Raw genomic sequence first — 6,309 nt, forward strand, 5'->3', positions numbered from 1 at the left:
AGGTTACATCACTGGTGTAAGATGGAACAAGGACCAGAGCCCAGGTGTGTCCGAGCCCAGAGCCTGTGCGTGTCACCACTGATACGCATCATCTCTATTTGGCAGATAGGAAACCAGCGCAGAAAGGTTAAGTTGTCTGCCCAAGGTCACACCTGTCGAGGTGACACAGCCAGGATTCACATGGAGTCTGCCTTGACACCATGTTCTTTTAATAGAACCACCCGGCACTGCTGCATCCCAAGCCCTCAGTGACCTGGAATAATCTAAGGGGAAATGCGGTTCTTCCAGGAATGCAAGCATGAATGTGGTTGGGTGGACCGACCCCAGGGCTGCTACTGAGAAACGTGGACACTGCTCTTGATTCTCCATAAGATGGCTGGGCGGAGGGCGGAAGGGGGCAAGTCTCAGATGAATCATCCCGTGTCTTCAGACAAATAGCTGCGCAAGCTCATGGACATTTCTGAGCTCCCTAAGGGTCAAATGTAAAGTTGTGATGGCTTTGAAAAATTTTCAACTCAATCTAAAGCCTTGACTTAAAATTCCGTCTTAAACCAGGCACCTTCTGAGAGGCCAAGAGAAATATTATACTTCATTGCTTAGATAAATAGAAGCAGATCGCTGCAGGGCAGGAGCCATGATGCTTGGTTCTTAGAATACTGAGTACTCAAGTCTTTCTTCACTGTTACCTTCTAAAGCCCCAGAAAAGGAATTTCTAATGCCAGGGAAGACATTTAAAACGTGGGGGAAGGGAGAGGTGTCTAGATAGGTAACCTCTACCAATTCCACTGAAGGCATTTGAGTAATAGTTGTTAATATTATACATAGTTAATTTACATGAGTAGAATTCTAGAATCATCCCCTCAACAGGAACTTAATTATTCTGCTCGTAATTTGAGAACTTTCTATACAACTGATGTATAGTTGTTTATTAGGGCACTCACATCAATGGTCTTTTTATTTATTTATTTAAAAAATTTTTTTTTACCATATGATATCACTTATATGTGGAATCTAAAATATGACACAAATGAACTTATCTATGAAACAAAAACAGACTCACAGACACAGAGAACAGACTTGCCAAAGGGGAGGGGGATAGAGGAAGGGAAGGATTGAGAGTTTGGGATTAACAGCTGCAAACTATTATATAGAGAGAATGGATAAACAACAAGGTCCTACTGTATAGTACAGGGAACTATATTCAATATCCTGCGATAAACTATAACGGAAAAGAATATGGAAAAGAATGTATATACGTTATAATATATATGTATATATAACAGAATCACTTTGCTGTATGCCAGAAACTAACACAACATTGTAAATCAACTATACTTTAATAAAATAAATTTTTTTAAAAATTGATTTAAAAAAAAATTGAATTTAAATGATGTTAGGTGGGGATGTAGTTCCCACTTCATCACAGTTCCCCCAGCTCTACATTATCTCACACAAGCCCCAATTCTGATTTTATGCTACTTGCCTGACCCTGCAGGAGTCAGTGTTTGCATCCTTTCTGTTCAAGGCAACCCGTCCCTTTGCAGAGAAGGAGTGTGAAGCCCAGAAGGGCTGGGTGACAGGTCCAGGGTTGCTCAGGGATCACTGTCAGGGCACAGAGGAGGGAACCCGGGGGCCCTCCCTTCCAGCCAACACTCACATCTAGAGTTGTCAGTCGCCTTTTTATAAAATGGCCTCCGAGGTCAGAGGCGATGGTGACTATGTGATGCTCATTCTGGTATCTCCAGAGCCTCCCAGCACCGTGTCTGTCACATAGCAGGCACTCAGTAAACATTCATTGAATGAATAAATGAAGTTGCTGATGCCCCTTTTTAAAATTTCAAATGGGAAAATAATGGTTGGTAATACTACAGACAGATTTTTAATTTTAAGAGTAAGGATCAAGGTTTTGATGAATGGATACTGTTCCCTAGTTTTAGAGGCTAAGTATAGACTTTGATCACTAAATGACTCATATTAGTACTAAACTAGCCAAACACGTTCTTTCTCTCTAAACAAACAAACAGAAGTCTCATAGAGGTTTTTTGTTAAAGTTTTTACAGTGTAAAATTGTAAGCTTGGACAAGGGGATAGACAGTTCCCAGCAACTTGGCTCCTGGTTGGATGCAGGTTCTACTGCTTCCGTGTGCATGGGTGTCACCACCCTCCAGGCTCACCCAAATGGAAGGGGCAGCTCTGCCCACTATTCACAGACAAGTCCCAGCAAAGACTCACCCCAATCTTTTTGGTACAAATTTTACAAGGGCCAACCCAAGGTATATCCAGCTTACTGTAGTTATTAGCTCACCTGGCAATTCAGGGTCAAGGGACAATAGGATCAGGGAACAAAAAGGAAAATGGACTAGTAAAACAGAATAAAGCAACTGGGATAGACTTCTGTTCAACACTCAAGCAGAGTCATTGTCCTTTGAAGGATAGGAGGTACCAAAAAACAGCACAACAGGAATAAACCCCATATAAATCACTGGAGCATCCACTTTCTGTTTACAAGGAAAAAGCTCTAGTCCATCTTTTACTTTCTATTTTTATATTCATGAGAAACAAACAAGTACATTATAAAATGAATTATGGATCTCAGCATTAACAGCTGAACAGATAAAGGAATTTAAATAAAAAATTATGATCACGATGAGATACCATTTCACACCTATTAGGATGGCTCTTATCCAAAAAATGGAAAATTACAAGTATTGGAGAGGATGTGGAGAAGTTGGAAGCTTTGTGCATTGCTGATGGGAATGTAAAATGGTGCAGACACTGTAGGAAACAGTTTGGCAGTTCTTCAAAAATGTATACATAAAATTACCATATGACCCAGCAATTCCACTTTTAGGTATATATCCAAAATAAATAAAAGTAGGGACTCAAACAGATATTTCTACACTAATGTTCATAGCAGCATTGTTCACAATAGCCAAGAGATAGAAACAACACTATGTTCATTACAAGACAGATGAATGGATAAACAAAACGTTTATCATACAATTCAGTCTTAAAAGGGAATGAAATTTTGATATGCGCTACAACATGGATGAACCTTGAAAACATTGCTAAGTAAAATAAGACAGACACAAAGGACAAATATTGTGTGATTACACTTATATGAAGTTATCTAGAGTAGTCAAATTCATAGAGCCAGAAACTAGAATATAGGTTACCAGGGGCGAAGGAGAGGGGATACTTATTGTTTAGTGGGTACAAAGTTTCTGTTCGGGATGATGAAAATTTTTTGGAAATGAATAGTGGTGATGTTGTACAACATTATGAAAGTGCTTAGTACCACTAAATTGCACACTTAAGAATGGTTAATATGACCAGTTTTATGCCACACATCTCTTACCACAATAAAAAAGAATATATTGTAAAACCTGTGAATATTTCAAGTATCTTCACAATATCGTACAAACATCACCACCAGCTGCTGCCACCTCCCCCAGAGGAGGTGTTCCATAACACAGAGTCAGGCGAAATGGGATCTGCTGACGTTCACTGGATGCTCGGCTGGCCTAGAATCGTTTTCCTACACCAGGAACTGGGGGAAATGGGAGCTGCCCCTCGGCTTCTAAATCCCCTGGAATAGCTCTTGCACAACGCAGGGCTGTGGGGAAGGAGGGACTGGGCTCACCACTGCCCCGCTCAGCTCCTCCTTAGTGAGCAAAGGTTTGGGTGGGGGGAACTGACACCACCGCCTGGTCACCCATCCAGGATAGGTCTTCTGCACGGAGCTGGGGAGATGGGAATTACTACCTGGCTGTCAAGCCCATGGCAACAGTCTTGTACAACATGGATCTGGGCAGGTGGGGGGCAGGGGCGGTGCAGACATGCCTACCACTGTTCCTACTGAGTTTCTGCAGATTTTGTTGAATACACATTCCTGAAATTGTAAGTTCTTTGGTCCATCTCCAGAGATTTTGAATGGTTATCTTTGCTAGTTTTTACCAGTTTAATAAAGGTCTCTCTGGGAGTGAGGTTGCACTGGGATCCTCACACCGCTGTTCTGGGAGCCCCCTCCTTCGCCACAGAGTTTTAACCATAATGGAAAGATGCGTATATTTGAATAGCAGCATTTTGTACAGATCCCCTTGAAGGATACTCCTGGTAAGTTCATGTGTCGATTTTATACCCTTCTTACAGTATTCCAAGGAGAAGCAGAGATGATGGCCACATCCAATCTCAAGTCTGTCTAAAACCCTGCTGGAGGTGGTGCAGTGGTGGCCAAGTCCTTGGCTCAGAGAGCTAACAGTCTGAATAAGGAGAAGCATCTGATTAGATAAATCTGAGATCAAAAGTGAAGTGTCCCTGCAGGAAGGTAAGAGGATTAGCATCTTGGAGGCACACAGAGCTTTTGGAAAGACAAGCCCTTTGAAATCCACAGAATCACCTGTGTTCTTCAGAGAGGCACTCAGAGTGACTTCTGCAGGGATTAGACCCTGTCTGCGGTGCTTGCTTCACAGAGACGCATCATCACATTTGATGAATGTTTATCGAATGTCCCCTGGGAGAGTGACATTGTCATTATCTGTTTCTAAGGCTCTGGATAACCTTGTTTCGATTTGTGCTTTCTCTTCCTGTAAAGATGTGGCTATTGCTGGGGATTTCATACTTCTTTTATGTTTAGTTGGTTTTTAAAGAGTGAGAAGAGGTAGCTGACTCAATGTTCTATACATGCAGTCTTGCAGAACCACAGCTGAGGGTATTAAATAATATTCTGACTTGGATAAACTGCCACTCAAAGTGAAGGTGTTTTCTTCACCAGGCTTGCTACAGGTTGGAAGGGAAACTGCCCTTCAACAGCGGCAAATGACACAGCCGTCATGTCTGCAAGTCCAGAATGATTGATAGATTTTACCTCATCTATTCCCTCATCTCACACAGGTTGGAGACCAGTTTCATTATTACTACTTTCTAGAAGAAGAAATAAAATTATTTTCCGGCGTGCTCAATGTGATGAATTGCTAAAACGAACGAAGTAACCCCTTTAGGTTTCTCTTAATGTATCTCTCCATTTTCCTTCCAAAGGCCATTTGTTTATTAAGATCTGCCCAGTGAAGAGACCTGTAATGCATATTTCAAACATCAATTTAAAATGATTCTTCATGTACGCTGCCAGAAACTAAGAGCCCCCCCCTCCCATTGCCTCTGTGATCTCCGGCATGTCCTTCCAAGCACCCTCCCCCTTTCCCCCTCCCTGCCCACGTGCATGCTGAATAGCAAGGATTTCTGGCTGCACTTATTGTTTGGGTCAAGTTCAGAGAGTGTTCTTGTGTTTCTTTCATCATCTAATAAAGATGGGGGGCAGAGGTCAGGGGAAGTACGTCTTGGAGATGAAGGGCAAATTGAGATCTTTGATTCAAAGACTGTGGCTCCATCACTTTCTCTTACATTGAAATGGTATTCATCCCACACTTCCTACTGCAAATCACTCTGGTACGACGTGACAATGCAGCAGATACACAAGGCCTTTTCCCACATCACACTACAAACACAGACACCCTCTCCGGGGAACCTAAGAGAAACTTTTGGGCTTCCACTTCCCCTCGTTTGTTTGAAGGATCAAGAGAACACAGTTCCATTTTCAACAAAAATTAAAAAGGAAAATCATGAAAAGAGCCAACCTCCTTTTTTTCTCTCTTAATATATTGTTGCATCCAGGGAAGAGGAAACAGTGAGCGCCACTGATACTGGGTCCCCAGAGACCCTGTAAGGGTCACTCCCCAGCTCTCAGATGAGCTCCTCTTTCTCCACTTGCAGAGCAAGTTCCTAATGGGGCTGCAAGTTACTCTTGGCTCAGGGCTGCTGTGCAAAAATGAAATGCCATGGTGCTTCAGGGGACCAGGCTGCGTTCGCACCTGGGATTTTACAAGGAGGACAGTGTTTAGCTTTAAGGCTTTGGAGATTCGGATAAGGAGATTTGAAAAACCGTGTTCCTGCCACCCTCCATAGGCCTGTAAGAACTGTGTGTTCCTTAAGGGCAGGGACAGACTCCTGCCACACATTTTTGTTTTTTATTTCTTCTTAAGGTACTTACTGTCTGTGGTGCCGTGGACCAATTCACTTTGGGACGCAAAACATGACAACATCTTGTTCATTCTGCAGTGTTGCAAAATAATGTGTGCACTGGATAAAATTTTCCAGATAACTGGACTGTCACCCTTTGAGAACTGAATAGTTTAAAATGAAAATGGATTTGGAGTACATTTAGTTAGTAAATATGGTAGAGAGGATGAACTGTTCTTTGACTGTGCAAGTCCATTATCATGAACATGTATTATTTTACTGGCTGGATCAGAG

Source organism: Grampus griseus, assembly GCF_964374135.1.
Source record: "Grampus griseus genome assembly, chromosome: 3".
Classification (NCBI taxonomy): domain Eukaryota; kingdom Metazoa; phylum Chordata; class Mammalia; order Artiodactyla; family Delphinidae; genus Grampus; species Grampus griseus.